This window comes from Rhyacophila brunnea, unplaced genomic scaffold (genome assembly GCF_057557595.1).
Source record: "Rhyacophila brunnea isolate RB1 unplaced genomic scaffold, BYU_Rbru_1.0 scaffold_13, whole genome shotgun sequence".
NCBI classification, from domain to species: domain Eukaryota; kingdom Metazoa; phylum Arthropoda; class Insecta; order Trichoptera; family Rhyacophilidae; genus Rhyacophila; species Rhyacophila brunnea.
This window is the reverse complement of record NW_028232785.1, coordinates 9,498,841-9,515,826: the sequence shown is the minus strand read 5'-3', so window position 1 is coordinate 9,515,826 and position 16,986 is coordinate 9,498,841. Positions and strand designations below refer to the sequence as shown.

At 36.0% G+C, this 16,986-nt stretch overlaps 1 protein-coding gene and 1 long non-coding RNA gene across 3 annotated transcripts in view; both read right to left on the bottom strand.

Annotated features, from left to right (window-relative positions):
- LOC147076407 (uncharacterized) overlaps nt 1-16,986 on the bottom strand; it is a 493,316-nt gene that overhangs the window by 383,212 nt on the left and 93,118 nt on the right. The gene's annotated exons all lie outside the window — the stretch shown is intronic.
- LOC147076413 (uncharacterized) lies at nt 1,894-8,414 on the bottom strand. Its single transcript, XR_015069836.1, has 3 exons — nt 8,184-8,414; nt 4,090-4,245; nt 1,894-3,281 (listed from the first exon to the last, which is right to left on the bottom strand). It is a non-coding gene; the product is annotated as an uncharacterized LOC147076413 (long non-coding RNA).

The window sequence follows — 16,986 nt, the reverse complement described above, 5'->3', positions numbered from 1 at the left end:
TTATGTCCAAATACCCCCCATAGAACACAAAGAAAAATCTCGGCCCTTATTCTCCGGAGGCCAACCTGACACTGATCACGGCAGCAATCAGCAAGGGAAGGCAGAGGGTGCTAAGAATCCCCGGAAAGACGGTAACGGCTGCCTACCGATGACCATTGCCACTTATAACGCGAGAACATTATCCAGAAACGACAAACTTCTAGAGCTCGAAGAAGAACTTTTTATATGTAAATACTAATAATTTAGATGAGGTTAACTGAGAGTCACATAACTACAAATGTACACCAAAGTAAGAAACACAATAAAATAAATTAGATATAAAATTCAATCCGAAGAAAGTACGTTATTCAAATAATAATGTAAAGTCACCAGAATTTTGCATCCATATTTTTTTGGATTAAGCATAATTTACTTTTTATTAATTGAATTTACATTTACGTGGTACAGCTCTACTATAATGATTTTAAATAAATAACTATTTTTAAAACGAATCCTATATTTAGTTGGTATTCATATCTTACGAACATTCTGGTAGACGCAAGATATTATGACGTAACAGATGCCAAACTGAATTAAGAATTTATACACTTATACTAAGATTTTTGTTAAATAAAACATGTAAGTCAACATGTTTTCAGAAAGTTTTTTCAGGTTTCAAACGGGTATCATGGCCCCCATATCCTGAAACGAATCCGCAGACTACAACCTTTGGCGGACCCTTACCTTACCTTACCTTAACGTTAAAGGTACTGTTACGCTCTATAGTAGCGTTTTCCAAAATTATATTTTTAATACAGATGAGTTTGTATATCTGGGATCGACCATCAATGGAAAGGACGGATGCGAAGCGGAAATAAGAAGGCGCACACAGATTGCAAAAATGCGATGACACGCCTTACTACGTATATGGAAGGATCGGGGAATTTCAATTGCCACAAATGCTTGTGCAAACATTAATGTTCTTGATATTTCTATACGGAGTCGAGTCGTGGACCCTGACGGCAAGAGAACGGAAGGCAATTGGTGCTTTTCAGATGTGGTGTTGGGGCCGAATGCATCGCATTTCTTGGACGGAGCACAGGACGAACCAGTCAATCATCCAGAGACTGAAGATAAAGGAACGGCTCTCGACGATATGTCTGAGAAGAATTCTGTAGTTTTTTGGACATATTGTCAGACGCGGACAAGACAACCTGGAGAGACTGGTAGTTTTGGGTAGCCTCTAGGCAAGGCGAATCAGAGGAAGAGCGTCTACGCGATGGAGCGACCAAGTGAAAGAGCTGATTGGGGGCACCATCCATTCTGCCCTGAGAGAAGCGGAAGATCGAGAAGGGTGGAAAGTCTTGGTCGCTCAAAGGATGGCGAAATTTAAATGTGGTCACAATCCTCAGCCATGAGTGCACGACCAAGAGGAAGAAGACTACAGATGAATTAAAAAGTAGTAAGACACACAATAATCAATACTTGTATCGTACAATCACGTATATTAAAATCCAATAAAACAGGGCCGACTTTTTCTTTACTCTTAGAGTAAATTTTTGGTGTGTTAACCTCAGTTATCTAGTCAACACCTCACGCCAGGCCCCGTTGAGCCCAGACCCCCAGGCTAGAACCCTGTCAGCCCCCCGTTGTGGGGGCCATGACGGGTATATTAAATGTCTTTGATAATAGTTGGATTTTTTTTAATAAAACAAATCACTTCGATGACGTCATGTTGCTGACTTGTATTACAATCACTCAAATCAGTGCAGTTTTAGGCACATGGAGAGAGGCAAAAAAAGATACCTCTGAGCATTGTCAAGTTTAGAGGCCCACTTAAAATGCCTATGGGACAAACTGCTAGCGACTATTAAAAATGTAGGGATGGGTGATTTGCCAGAATTTATACACAAAAAATACACTTTTTAATAAATTGTTGTACTTTCGTACTTAAGACCGCCACAGGCCAAAATCTAGTCAGTATAATAGAATGAGCCATTAAATAGGCTCTAAAAGTTAGAGTAAGTAATTGTTACCAGACTGCGCAATTATTTGTTGTTGCAATGCAGTTAACTCATTTCATCTCATTAATTATTAATCATATTAAGACGGGTATGAGTAATTTTGTGTGATTTCAATGTACCAAATTGTATACAAGAGTAATTGCATTCATCACACTTATATGGTTTTTCACCCGTGTGTGTCATTTTGTGCAGTTTCATCCGATCAGAACGAGCACACGAATAATTACATTCACTACACAATAATGGCTTTTCACCGGAATGAGTCATCTTGTGTAATTTCATTTTGTTGGAACGTATACACGAAAAATTACATTCATCACATTTGAATGGCTTTTCGCCGGAATGTGTCATTTTGTGTTTCTTTATATCCCCAGATCGCAAACAAGAGAAATTGCATTCGTCACACTTGAATGGCTTTTCGCCGGAGTGAATCATTTTATGTGATTTCATATGCCCTGCTTGGATGCATGAGTAATTACAAATGTCACAGGTAAATCGTTTTTCGCCAGTATGAATCATTTTGTGTTGTCTCAAATTAGTATATTGTATACATGAAAAATCACATATATCACATTTCAATGGCTTTTCACCTGTGTGGGTCATCTTGTGTAATTTCATTTTGGTAGACTGTCTGCATGCATAATGACACACATCACATTCAAATGGCTTTTCACCAGAATGAGTCATTTTATGTGATTTCATGTCACCAGATTGGATACACGAGTAATCACATACGTCACAAATATATCGCTTTTCACCAGTATGGGTCATTTTATGCAATCTCATATTACTATATTGTATACACGAGAAATTGCATATATCACATTTTAATGGCTTTTCACCGGTATGTGTCATTTTATGTAACTTCATATCGGTAGACCGTCTGCATGAGTACGGACATTCATCGCACTTAAATGGCTTTTCTCCCGAATGTGTCATTTTGTGTAATTTCATGTCCCCGGGTTGAATGCATGAGTAATAACATTGATTACATTTGAATGGTCTTTCAGCAGAATGTACCATTTTGTGTGATTTCATTTTACTAGACTTTACGCATGAGAAATTGCATTCATCACATTTAAATGGCTTTTTGGCAGAACTAGTCGCGGTCTGACAAATGGCGCTTTTATTTATCAACTTTTCATTAGATTCCTTGGGCTCTTCCTTAATGCCTCGTTCGTCTATCTGTATGGCATCATAAGGCTCGTGCACTTCTGTCGGCTTCCACAATGAGTTGACACACGCAATGCCTGCCAATATGGTGCTTGGAGAAAAAAACTGAAACGAACATGAACATTTAATTTAGACTCAAAATATAATATGTAATTACATCTTATAACAAATCACATGACTTCTTCTTAAACAAGTTGTGCTCTATGGTAATGGAGCGTACACAGAAAAATAGTTTGGGGGTCAGACAAGTAAACACGACAGTCGCGTCAGTATGTGCACTCTATAGACAATGACAGGTCATCCATTAGACAACGAGAGGGGCGAAAAGTAGGGCCAGTCGTGTAATGTATCGGCTTCCTTCTTCAGTGGGCAATGGTCACACCGTATCATTTATCCTATCCATATAATAATATATGTTTAAAAATTATATTTTCAATTGGTAACTGTTTTTAAGATACGCGACAGATGGTAATGTAAAAATGTAAATTAAAAATATGGGGGGCATTAGACTTTTTTAAATCTCAAAGTGGGCGGTGGTCGAAATAAGATTGAGAACCTGTGCTTTAAACCGACAAGAACCGATAAATGTAGAGGTCCATACACGTTTTTGTGAATATCTCAAAACAAACCAAAATGGACAATATGAATTTTGGAAATTGGCGTCCCATTTGAATTATTATTTTTAAAATTATCATGTAATCGTGTAATCTATCGGCTTTCTTCTTCAATGGGCAATAGTTATACGCGATAAACACGAATTTATTTTGCCGAAAAATATGCGCTCTCTATCTATATATCATTACTATGAGGGTTGAGGTTAATAGAATCTAGTAGCTGGAACTGACTTTGTACCACATTTACACCGGCTACCTAAAAAGATGACAGTGAAAACAAATAATATTATTATCCATACCTGATTTACTGGCCTGGATCCTGAGAAAGAGCACCCCGCCAATGGTTCTTCAAAATTATTAGACAGGATTTTTGTGTCTTCAGAAAAATCGTCATTGGATTCAACTTGTAGGTAGTCAGTCTCACGTTTTATATTGGTCACATCAATTTGAGCATTCTGAAAAAATACAATACATCGATATTTATTAACGCATGGAACTTAACATCATCTAATGGCCGTATTCATGAGATATGGGGAGTTTAAAAGCCGTCTATAGTTAGGCTATGGGGCGACTCTACTTTAAGGGTTCATAAGAACCATCCCCAGATCGTTATCATGTCAAGAATACACGTCAGATATTTTTTATTATTATCATAATATACCTACTTAAGGCGATGTCTTTACCTACCAGTGGGTCTATTCTATACTTATCGACCACTAAAGTGATAAAGTCATAGATATTGTCAAACTTAGGGTAGGTTTGTATCAAAGTATTAGCACTTATTGTAACAATTACAATCAGTTGGTTGTAATTGTTGCAAAAAGTGCTATATTTTAACAGCAGCAAGAAAGGTGCTGTTAAAATGTAGCGCTTATTGCAACAATTGCAACCAACGTATTGCAATTGTTACAATACGTGCTATTACTTTGATACAAACTTACCCTAAGTTTGATAATATCTACCACTTTATCACTTTAGCAGTCGACAAGTACAGAATAGACCCACAGAGAAACCTAGCGGGAAAATACGAAGCATGCAATTTGAGACATTTCTTTGATAATTCACAATTTCAACTGTGGTAATTAATGAACATGTAGGTATCTGAAAACATTAAAAAGAAAAATATTTTTTTATTTTAATTCAAAGATAAACTTACAATAATTATAAAAAATGTAATAAATGGGAATTTAATGAATTGGACCCCATCTTATTATGACATAATATATTTTACAGTCATATTTATTATTTAAATTAAGTTTATTAAGTTTTCTAAGCGTCGCCTAAGAGTTTTTTTGACTAATTCATAGCTTTAATATTTATTTTAAAAAACATCGATTTTTATAAAAATAGAAATGGGTACAACTTAAATTCCTTTTTATAAAACAAATAAAACCATTATAATTTTCTACATTGAATTCGAAGTAGGTACGAGCAACAACTATTGATGAAAATCTGACTAAATGCAGCATTAAACATTCGAGAAATTGTTACTAATTAAAAATGTATTCAAGTTAAAACGGAAAAATAAAGTTCTAAATAATGTGAATAACATAGGCATAAAATTGTTAATTTGTTTCCATGGAAAAGGTACATGAATTTCTAAAAAATAAACGTTGCCAACCAGGTTGTTATGTTCAAAATGAACTATGGTCTCGTCGATGGAGCGTACGCGATTTGACAGATGTCGCTGATGGAATTTACGGCAACAACGGACGTCGCGAGGTGTGGAACAAGCAACTTGGCTTTTTGATTCTGACTGTCGTCTAGTATAGTCGTGCTCCGCTTGAGTTTTACCCAACACTTATAATGGACGTCACTTAACGGAGCACGATGCAGCCGCAGTGTTTGAAGCCTCTGATCGTTCCAGTTTGGTATTTTAAAACTATTATTTGATTCACTACTCTTCCAATGTTTCTTTTCAAACTTAGCTGCTTGCATTTATTTTAGTATTTCCAAATTTCAATATCGAGCCGCTTAATAACCTTTTAATGTATTTCTAATTTCTTGCTTTTGCTATAATATAGTTTCTGTCAAGTATATAAATTGCTCTTTTATTTATTGTTCCCACTTTATTCCACACTGTTAAATAATTATAATCTTTCACGGTCTCAAGATCGTGTGGCGTCCAGGACTTTATTATGTACATCTTAAATCATAGATTGCACGTGCCTTCAGCCGTGTAATCCCTTCTGTTTTCTAATTAAAATTTACAGTTGTCAGTGGCGAGGTTGCGGAAGTAATTATTGTTCAGCTTGAAAAAGATTCAGGTAATCCACGGCCCTTCCTTGTGTCTCATGTCTCATGCTCTTTGCTTTATATATACTTAACTATCTTATTCTATTTTAGAAACTCCCTTTTATTTTGTAGTTGTGACGACAATGATCAGAATTACAAAATACTAATATATCAAGGTACCTAACTCAGAAATAATGGGAACTGAAATACCTAATGGGTGTAGACTAACAGGCACTGATATCGAGTGTGGAAGAATATGGTATAAATCAGGGGTAGTCAAATTTTTTAACCACCCACCGGTTCCACATTAATAGTGATTTATAAAGTAGGGAAGTAGCTTTACTTTATAAAATTTATAAAGCACAGTTACAGCAAGTTAAAATATAAGATAATAAATATTTACCGAATAGAAATGTTAGAGTTTCGCTTAGTTTGGCAGAATAAATCTTTATAGAACAACTAACTGTAGTTAAATATATCTTAATAATTATACGTAACGTGATCTAAACTTGTGCGAGGGCGATACAAATAGTATATTTTCTGAAATTTAAATTGTCACGGGGAATTTTATGAAGACATAATGAAAATGTTTTTTAAACCCTTACCGCCCACCATGAAAGTTGGAACTCCCACTAGTGGGCGGTAGAAATCAGGTTGACTGCCCCTGGTATAAACTTAACGCGTGTCAAGAATACGCCTGTCCTTCGTTCTGACAACTGCTCTCGGTTTATGCACTGACGCTCATTCAATATTGGTGTGGTGAAGGTTGCAATACACACTATTGCACGTTTATAATGTGTGGTTTATTTTCGTAGGACTCTCACACATTCGAAAACCTACTTCAAAATGTAGTGTATTAGGGGTATAACCAATCGAAATTATATTTATTAATCTGTTCCGTATCGCAACCCTAGCGAGAATGGTAGCAGAAATTTTCTTTAACGCAGATGAACAGTTCAAACCAGTCATGTACTTAATTATTAAATTATACCCAAATCGTAAAATGATACGTATTCAACTAAAATTGAGTGTACAATATAACCCAAAAGACAATACAATCTCTGCAACTACAGTAGCCACAACATAGCTTGTCCTTGTCACTTCACGAACAAAAAATATCATTGTTGCTCCCCCCATGAATTGTTCGAAATAACATTTATGTACGTAAAAAATGGTATAGGTACTATATTATTTGAACATAGATAACCTGAAAACACATCAGATTTATACCCAATCATTGCCGACTGAAGAGAAAGCCGATACATTCACGACTGGTCCTACCTTTCCGACCCTCCCGTTGTCTATGGATGACCTGTCATTGCCTGTCATTGTCTATAGAGTGCTCATACTGACGCGTATATCGTGTTCACTTATAGATGAGTTAAATGATAAATAATACACCAGCATTAATACACCTTCTACAAATGTAATGCAGAGATCAATGCTAAATATTTTTTGGAAATCGATATTACCACCGGTTTTTGTGTGAAGGAGTAGTCTGACTTTGACAGCTGATGAATAAAAGGAATGTATATTATTTATAAATAATACTGATAGTTAATAACATATTTGTACACTTGGACCAAGCGCCATCCAATTGACAGCTTCATACTAATTATTCCTATCCAAGCTACTTGGACCGCGTCCTACTCATCCAAGTTAGCTTGGATAGGAATAATTAGTATGAAGCTGTCACTTGGATGGCACTTGGTCCAAGTGTACTTGGATCATACTTGGACCGTATCAACGCGGCTTTAAGCCGACAGTACGCTGCTCAGTCATCGTGGGGCCGTAATTTACTCACTAACAAGCCCATTTTCCGGTGGTTTTTAACTATGTTATTTAGACATGATAAGGCCACTTATTTTATATACTACAACAGCTCACGATGAACTGTGATACCACTAACTGCATACGTACAAACTTTCAGACGCGAGTGTGGCGGCTAAGGTCATCTTCCGTATGTAGTGTAAGAAAGAAGATTTTATGCTTGTAATGGTTATGCTAATAACAATTTTCTATCACTACACAATACAATTAACGTCAAAGAAATCACAAGTAGTTTGATAAAGATAATGAACAGATATGTTTACAAGACTATTAGTGATGAAGCCGGTAAATCGACAAGAAATAAATTAAAATATGTTTAAAAACGAACCTCAAAACTACAACTGGCATCGTCAGGGATCTCTTTCTTGATGAAAGTGTGGACATCCGGGCTATTGGAATTAACTATTGGCACATCAAACCAATGCTGTTCTTCTGCATCAGTTTCGCATTCCACTGGTTCGCGTTTCACATCCATTTTTAATGAATTTCTCAAATAAATTGAACAATGTTTTGCAGGAGCCAACACAAGCTTTTTGCCATAGACAAAAAGTTACGGACTAGTCAGTATTGCCACTGTTAATAACACAATTTCACAAAAAGTTATCTAATGAACAACACAATTCATTAGAACACGAAAATGTCCGGCACTTCTTCAGACTCAAAACGAATCGTTTTTGTTATTATTTTTCCTCCCAAAACATTCAAAATCAATTAGAAACTTCATAAAATAAAACATACAGTCAGTAAGCACTTTCCCATTTTAATATTATTTGTTTTCAGCTAGGTAAGTACTTAATATGTAAATTTTTGTGGTTATGATACCGTATGCCCAACATGCACTTTTCCATGCCACTTTGCGCTACCTACCTACTCGTATATTATAGATTTCTCTTCATTTGTGTTACAATATATTATTATGTAGGTGCACACACAGACAAGTAGTTTTGTTAGGGGGGTCCATTTTGAAAAAAAACATAGGTAAGTAAACCTACATTTTTTTGTTGAAATTCGATGTGAAGGATCCCCATCCGGTTAAGAAAATCTAGTGGATGCAACTACTAATTGTCTTCCACATTTACCCTTCTTATTACCTTATAGATTCTTATCGCTTCTACTGCAAAATACGGCACTTTCCGTGTACATTTCCCATACCCAGACACTCCATTCCTGGCAAACACTTGATCAGCAGGTATAACTACCTACTATGGATGTTCACCCACGAGTTATTGCATTCACAAATTTAATATTATTGTCTATCGAATGCGCGAGATTTAATAATATCCATATGTTTGCACCAATTCATGAGTGCAACAAGCCTTACAGTGGCTACAGGCCGTGCGTGTCGTAGAATGCCGAGGGGAGTGAGGACAACCCGTTGAGAAGGCTGTTCGACAGACAAAACATCCGGGTCAAGATCAGGTCTTGGCGAAGAATAAGTAGTAGGTATTCCATATAGATATATTGTGCCTACTTGAATAATTATTTATACCTAGGTATCTATGTTTTCATTTCTGGGGGGGGGTCCGAATCCAAAAACCGCCACCTTGTGTACGCGCCTGTTCACATGCATACTTGCTTCCATTGCAGATACAGTAACTAGTATGGACGCCAATCTAATTAGTTAGTATCTAGAGTTGGGAACAGTTACGACTCGCCAATGAGTACGCGGATTTAGCAAACTTTATTCAATCCTCGGTATTACATCGATTACATGTAAATTGTACGTAAAACATTTCACCGTAGCACAGTTCGCCGTGAGCTTTCTTATCGGAAAGAGATGATCGTAGAGTACACGTGAACACAATATGAATATTAATATAATTCAATTTTCATACCTAGCTGATTTTGGCAAAATTCATGAAATATTCAAAAATGTAAACCTTAGGTACCTAACAAACAATCCAGTATATTGGCTATTTTCAAATTTTGATTGCTGCTGGCTCCCTGTAAAGAAAGTGTAAACTGACAAGAACCGTATTTTATTAATACATGAATTTTATGCACGTCAGCTAGTTATACACACTGTATAGGGGCGACACGATTATATGGCATATGACAAGATCACGTCATGACTCATGACATATAAAAATGCAAAGACTGCGCTTCATCGACAAGTGCATAGAAGGCCGGAGAATGTACCACCTACCAAGGCGGGCTACGTACGCAACCCCTGAGGGTAAGTGTAGACCTGGACAGCCGACAATGAGACGGCTGGACTGCGCCACAGGAGTTTAAGAATGCTTGGTCAAAGCAACTGGAGAGTGTCCGCGCTGGATCATCCAGGATGAAGGAAGTTTTTCAAAGAGTGCCATAAATGATGATGACATTTTAAGCAGTGACATCCCTAGATAAAATGCCGCCCCTGGGCAGCTCTAAAATGCCGACTCATTTTTTTAGTGCATTATTTTTATCATCCTTTCATGAGTCCAATATCTAAGAAATGTGTTCTATGTTCTATGGATACGTTACCAACAAAACATCAGACTAATAATTATTCGCAAATCTCCACATTTCGTTTCTGGTCACCAAGGACGTCGGAGTGCAACGGAAGTAAACTAAATATCGCGAACCCGACAAAACCAGTGAGCTGATTTTTTTAATGGAAAGATATTTTCGCTATTACTAAGTTTAGGGAGCTATTTCTTTATATTCCAAATGCTTCTCCTGGATTTGCCGCCCTTCGAGTAACTGCCGCTCCCAAGTGACGCTCAATCTGCCCACCCCCACGGGACTTCACTGATTTTAAGCAATTAAGTACAAGTGATCCTTTACTATCGTACATTCTACATTTTGTAAAATTTTCTATTTCATACGTTTCTTAAAATTTAGATTTTTGTTGATAATGCAAAAACTGTACGCATCCATGGAGTCGCTTTTTCTTCTTTGCTCACCGTCACCTTTTTGCATTAGGACGTGTGCCAATGCTACTGTGTTTTGTCCGTTTATTTGTTTATCTATGTGTAAATATTTCGCCCTTGTAATTGCTTATAAATAGGTATTAATGAGTAACAGAGAAACTGTAGTGTCGATAGGGACAAAAAGGAATAAACGACTCATAAACTTCATACAATCGAGGCAAATATGGAAATAATTAGGCGTTCTGAAAGCGGTGAATCTTCTGCTTCAATCGGCTGTTCATTCAACTTAAGACGATACATCAGTGAAACGGCAAATAATTTTCAACTATAGGCGCGACGAAATTTTAGACTTTCTGGCATTCGGAGAGAGAACGCAAGCTAGGAACACATCAATTTGTTTCGTGATGGCGACGGGGGTATTAATTCTTAAATCGCGTAAAGATGACTAAAAAAGTTACCCATTTACTTGAAAAAGAAAACATGTCAATGAATATATTATTATTGTTACTAATAGAACAATAAACAGGACATTAAATGGACGCATGTTGGATTTATATGACAAATTATATTTCGTTTGGCATGCGTCATTTGCACCCGCAACCCGCGCATCGCCTAGCCACGATATTTTTAGACCGTGCCTCAACTGAGGTATAGTCTTAAGGGGGAGAGGCATAGAAATTCATTATCAAATTAAAGCTTTAAACATATTTTAATCGATCGATACCTATCTAAATACAATGGGAAAAATAAAATATATTTTTTTATTTCAAAGAGAAAGCGACAAATTTGAAAAAATGGCTAAAAATAATGGTTTTACTAAAATAAATATTTATTGTTCCAAGTAATTTCTTGAAACAAAATTATCGATTTAATGTTGTTTAATAAGTTTTCTTGGAACTTGTGAATCTCTCTTGTCAATTAATTATAGTTTTAATGTTTTTTTTTCAATCCAAAATCAATCGATTTTTACGAAAAATAAAAATGTTCAATTTTCAATAATTGCATCAAGCGAAAACGTGGGCCTGTTCAATATATTTTTCTTACTTTTTAGATATATTTAACGTAATATTTTAATTTATATTTATTATGTTATTTACTAATTTCAAATTAAATACAGTCGTCAAGGACGTGCTGCCTCTAGCGGCAACAATGTGCGATACCGAAATAACTGTCATCTGTATTAGATTCTAGTTCGCATGAATAATAGGTACCTACCTCGTTAAATTTATGTTAGCATTTATATTAAGCCGTCTTCTCATTTGTTTACTTGTATATTGATAAAATAAAGCAAACATTCATCAGTCAATTTCAATACACTGCTAGCAACGTTCCCTCTAATTTTTCTATTGTGTGTGTGCGGATCATCAATTCACGCATTTGAGCAGTGGCGTAAATAGGGTTGGTGTCACCCGTCAGCCGGTGTGGTAAATTTACACCCCCCCCCCCCCCACAAACAAACACATACAATTTTTCATTAAAACTTATATTGTTAAGGTAGGTATCTATTTATTAATCAACTGTCAACGTGAAGATGTTTTTGCTTCCTTAGATAATTCATAATTATCAGCTTTGTATGAGCTACCAAATTTTTTAATTTTGCTTATGTGTTCCTTTCTTTCATGGCCACTCTTGACTAGTCATATAAATTCGGTTAAAGCACACTTGAGTGCATGGCAACCTCAGTTTGGGTAACTGCTCCTGAGACATTCTCAGTTATAAAAAAGCAATTAGACGAAATAATGTTCGCGCTTACGTAGTAGGTAGGTACAAGTTAATTTTCCTGAATCATCTTATATGAAAAGACATACATATCCTGAAAAACTATCGCGTTTGATATATTATATGCATTGAATTCTATTACCATTACTTCAAGTGAATGTGAACGCGAATTTTCGCAAATGAATCTAGTTATTACCCCAATAAGCAGTGGCGCACCCAGGATTTAATATTGGGGGGGGCCAAAGGAGGAGAATGTAAATTAGTCCCATAGGCTCTTTTTCTTCTTCACAGCCTAATTTATCGTTTATCGGTCTTTTGTCTATTGCACTCGGTGTACCTAGACCATGGTCCCCACATCCTGAAACGGGCCCTCAGGCTAGGATATTTGGCGGGCCCCCTACCTACCGCTAAGATTAAAGGCAGTGTGAAACACTACATTAACGTTTTTCAAATTGTGTTTTAGTTCAAATTAAGGGTACTTATACAGTGAATTATTGACGATTTTTAATACATCTACTTTAATAATGAAGCTGTCGAGTATCGACACGTAATAATCAAAAAATATATTGCACAACTATATAAGTAATTGAAAATCTTCATGGCCATGAAGTGTAATAGCGCCGCAGGCGACTTTTTCTACTATTAAAGCTACTTTATGATGTGTGTTTATCTCACTTATCTGGTCAACCCGACACGCCGGGGCCCCCACAACCCGGGCCCCCAGACTAGAGCCCTGTCAGCCCTCCCCAGCCATGACCACCAACACCACTCCTGAATAAAGTTGGACACCGAGAATTTTTTGACAGTTCATTAGGGATTGGGTTTCTAAAATTTTGTTTGTTTTTTTCGTTTTTTTCAAAATTTTTGTGTTAGAAATTAAAATCTAAGAAATTTTTCTAAAAAGGGTGCTGGAGAATTATTACAAATCATTTTTTTGCCGTGTTTTTATTTGTCTAAGCCAAAAGGTATAGTTTATTGGCTTTCAATTTCAATGTTTAAAATCATTCTGATAATTTTCATGTTTGGGGGATGCCAGGGCCCCTCGATCCAGGGCATATCGACTTGGACACTAAAGACGTACCTAGTGCGTAACGATTAGGTGGCCAATCGACATAATTAGCATACTATTTAAAAGTGGTAATTAAAAAGCAATTATCTAATCAGCAGTCAATGTGTTAAGTAATTAACATACCTACTTAATATAAATATTCATTGAAAATAAAATTGATACAATGTTTGTAAGTAGCTACATAAAAAAAAACATTACTTATAAAATATCTGCAAACTAAATAATGTCAAAATTAATTATAAAATTAATTTGGGATATACCTATTCAGATTTAAATAATTAGATCAATCCTTATTTGGTTTCACTTAACCAGTTTCCAATATTTGTATAAGTAATCAGAAGTATTTACCTACCAAAAATAATCTCGACTGGCATATTTATACCTAGTCACAAATCAAAACTGGCGCAACGTTGCTTTTTTGCGATGGTCCGAGACCACAAAAAAGAAAAAAAAATATTTCTGAGTTCCCTGTCCAGCCAATTCAGCCAGCATTGATGGCAGCTAGCATTGATATATTACTAGGTAGGTACCTGCACGACTGACAGATGCTTTCCAAATAAACCCTGCAGTGTGCCTGCCTACATTTATTATTATTACCTACGTTTTGTGAATGCCAGAAAAAATAAATTATCAACACATTCGACGTACTGTTTTGAGTCCCTATGGGTCTATTCTATTCAGATGTTAGGTATATTTTCTTATGATGAGAATAAATTATTATAGTCAATGTTTTGGGTATATTTAATTATTTTCAAATCACCAAACCGGCTGTCATCTTCGGATTGTTCTAATAATGTATTGATAATATTTATATTTTTACTTAGGTAACCTAATCATTATTTTCTAAAAATGTGTTGTAAAATAGTCTATGACGCCATTTTTATGGAGATCGTGTGTATGGTCTAATGATTCCATACCTAATTAATTATCTTCATTACTATGAGAATGTCAATAATTCACAGATTGTTATCACATATAAATATCATTACACAATATTATTATATGTATATATTTTTTTAATATTACTATAAAACCCAAATTCTAATACAATCCAATCCATTCCAATTAAACTCACATAAGTAATTATTATAAGGTACTACCAGGTCGATGGTCCACGTATATTTTTATAATAATCTGACAAAATATAAAAAAGTCCGATTGAAATAAAATGCAAAAAATATATATACCATTGTTTAAATAATAACTGTAATTATATCACCTGTTTTTAGATTTTTTATTAATATATAATTACAGTGACATCTAGATAAGATGCCTCGAAGATTCATTCAAATTGGATTGTAATTGGAATTAGATTCTGATATAATTTTGACCTATATGCTTTGTAATTCGGGGAATAGATGGCTCTATAAAAACGAAACTTTTGATGACATCCCCCTTAAGCCAGTCTAAGATATGCTCAATTTTGAATTAAATTGTAATAAAAAAAATTAACCTCTTTTATGTCTCACAATATTACTACGGCAGTAGTACGCATATTTTTAACGACTCACGTTGAATGTAGAGCAAAGCTCTTACTACAATCGCTGTAATACCAATAATTATTGAATAATTTAAATTTGAGTTTAAGGACAGACGAGATAACTCGTGCAATTTGTATGTGCGGCTTAAGCGTTGACTTATAGCGTCGTGGGTCCCAGGTTAGAATCCTGAATCTGGCAAGTACACATAATATATTTTTTTAAATCTGTGTTGGTAGGTATGAGTCAGAGTTTGGACGTTATAGGTTCAGCAAGTTGCTGACATCCATTTCTCGTAAAAATAAAATCTTTCAATACAAACCTCCACTCTGTGGAGGCCCATAATGACATACATTAGTAATACATAGGTACAGACACACTCTTACTCTGTCTGCCAAAGGTATGCACAGCTAACAATAAGATGTCTCTCTCTGATGTACGTAATCGCATGTTAAATAGTCTTTGTTGCGCGATTGCAAAAATAGAGCACCTACACTGCATCCCTCTCATGTGCCATGTGCGCTGCACTTAATCGCTTTGCCATCTGTATATGCATTTTGTTCACGCATTATAAACATAATATCACATAAGCGTGAAGTTCCATAGTTTTGACAGAAAGTTCAAAAACTTTCTCCATCCTGAATGATCCAGTGCAGACACTCTACAGTAAAGTTGCTTTGACCGAGCAGTTTTTAAATTTCCCGTGACGCAGTCGAGCCATATTAATTTCGGCTATCCAGGTCTTGTCTTGCCATCGGGAGTTGCGTGCATTTTCATAATAAATTATGCCACGTGATCTTTTAGCCTACCTCTAATAGCTGATAATCAAAAATGCGGATTATAATCTGATAGAATGGTAGGTAACCTAGAGATAGGCTTACACCATTCGTCCCGGTTTCACACATTGGTCCCGTCGTCCTGGCTGGTTTGGCATTTCGTTCGCATTCCGCTTATGAATGATTGTCAATAAGGAGAAGGGGCCGTTGTTGGTGATTTTCTGGCCGCCTTCTAGGCTTGTTGCTGAAAAAGTAACCTCCTTGAAGCGGACAATACGTCTCATGACGCTTGTGTCTGGACACGGTGGGTCCCGTCCGACATGTCCGTGCGGAGGGGAAATTCAGAATGCCAACCACATCCTATGGGAATGTTTTAGAATGTGCTCTTAACGGGAGGAGATGCTCAGGTCAGTCCAAACAGCAGCTGTTGGGCCCATCGGGCCGTCCGTCTTGGTTGCTACTAAGGCCAATTATCTTGCATTTAAAAAAATTGCGGCGTCTTACTGCGGGCGTGAAGATCTCTTCACTTAATATTTGCTGTCCGTATGATTAGCTTCATTATTTTTGTTATATATACACTCGAATCATTTTTATTTTTATAATTTCCCTGTGCTCTTCTCTCCCCTACACTTTGCATTAGAAATTAACTTTAAACTCAGTCAGGGCCCACTTTGAGCGTAGCAACCTTAGTCCTGGGTATTTTCTCCTATGGCATTTCCGGCCTAAAACTGAACTAGATGCTTCACATCGCCAATGTATGGCCACGTGATACGCTCAATTAAGACCGGATGTGGTGCGTGGCGGGTTTTGGTTTGGAGGGATTCACATCAATGCCAATAATAAATTGTCATGATTTATCCGTAGCGGGGAAGGCTGAGAAAAAAGTTAATTCTAGCGAGAAATACGATTGGTACAATAAGTAAAATAATTTAAATTTCTGCTGCAGCAGACCTTTGCATTCTTTTTTTATTTGTACCTACTTGTGATAATAAAACAATTATTGTTGGTGGTTAAATTTTTTTCTTTGCCATTATCCCGTTCCTGTCCCGGCTTAGAGTTTCATAATTACTATGGTAAGCCTACCAAGAGATAAATATTGTTTATCTTTTTAATTAATTTGATAGCCATGTTTGCAAGTGTATTCGTTGTGATTCAAATAATAAAAATTGTTTGTGCAGGTAAAACTATAAAAAGAATTTAATTATTTGTACTATGGAGGTATTTATTTTGA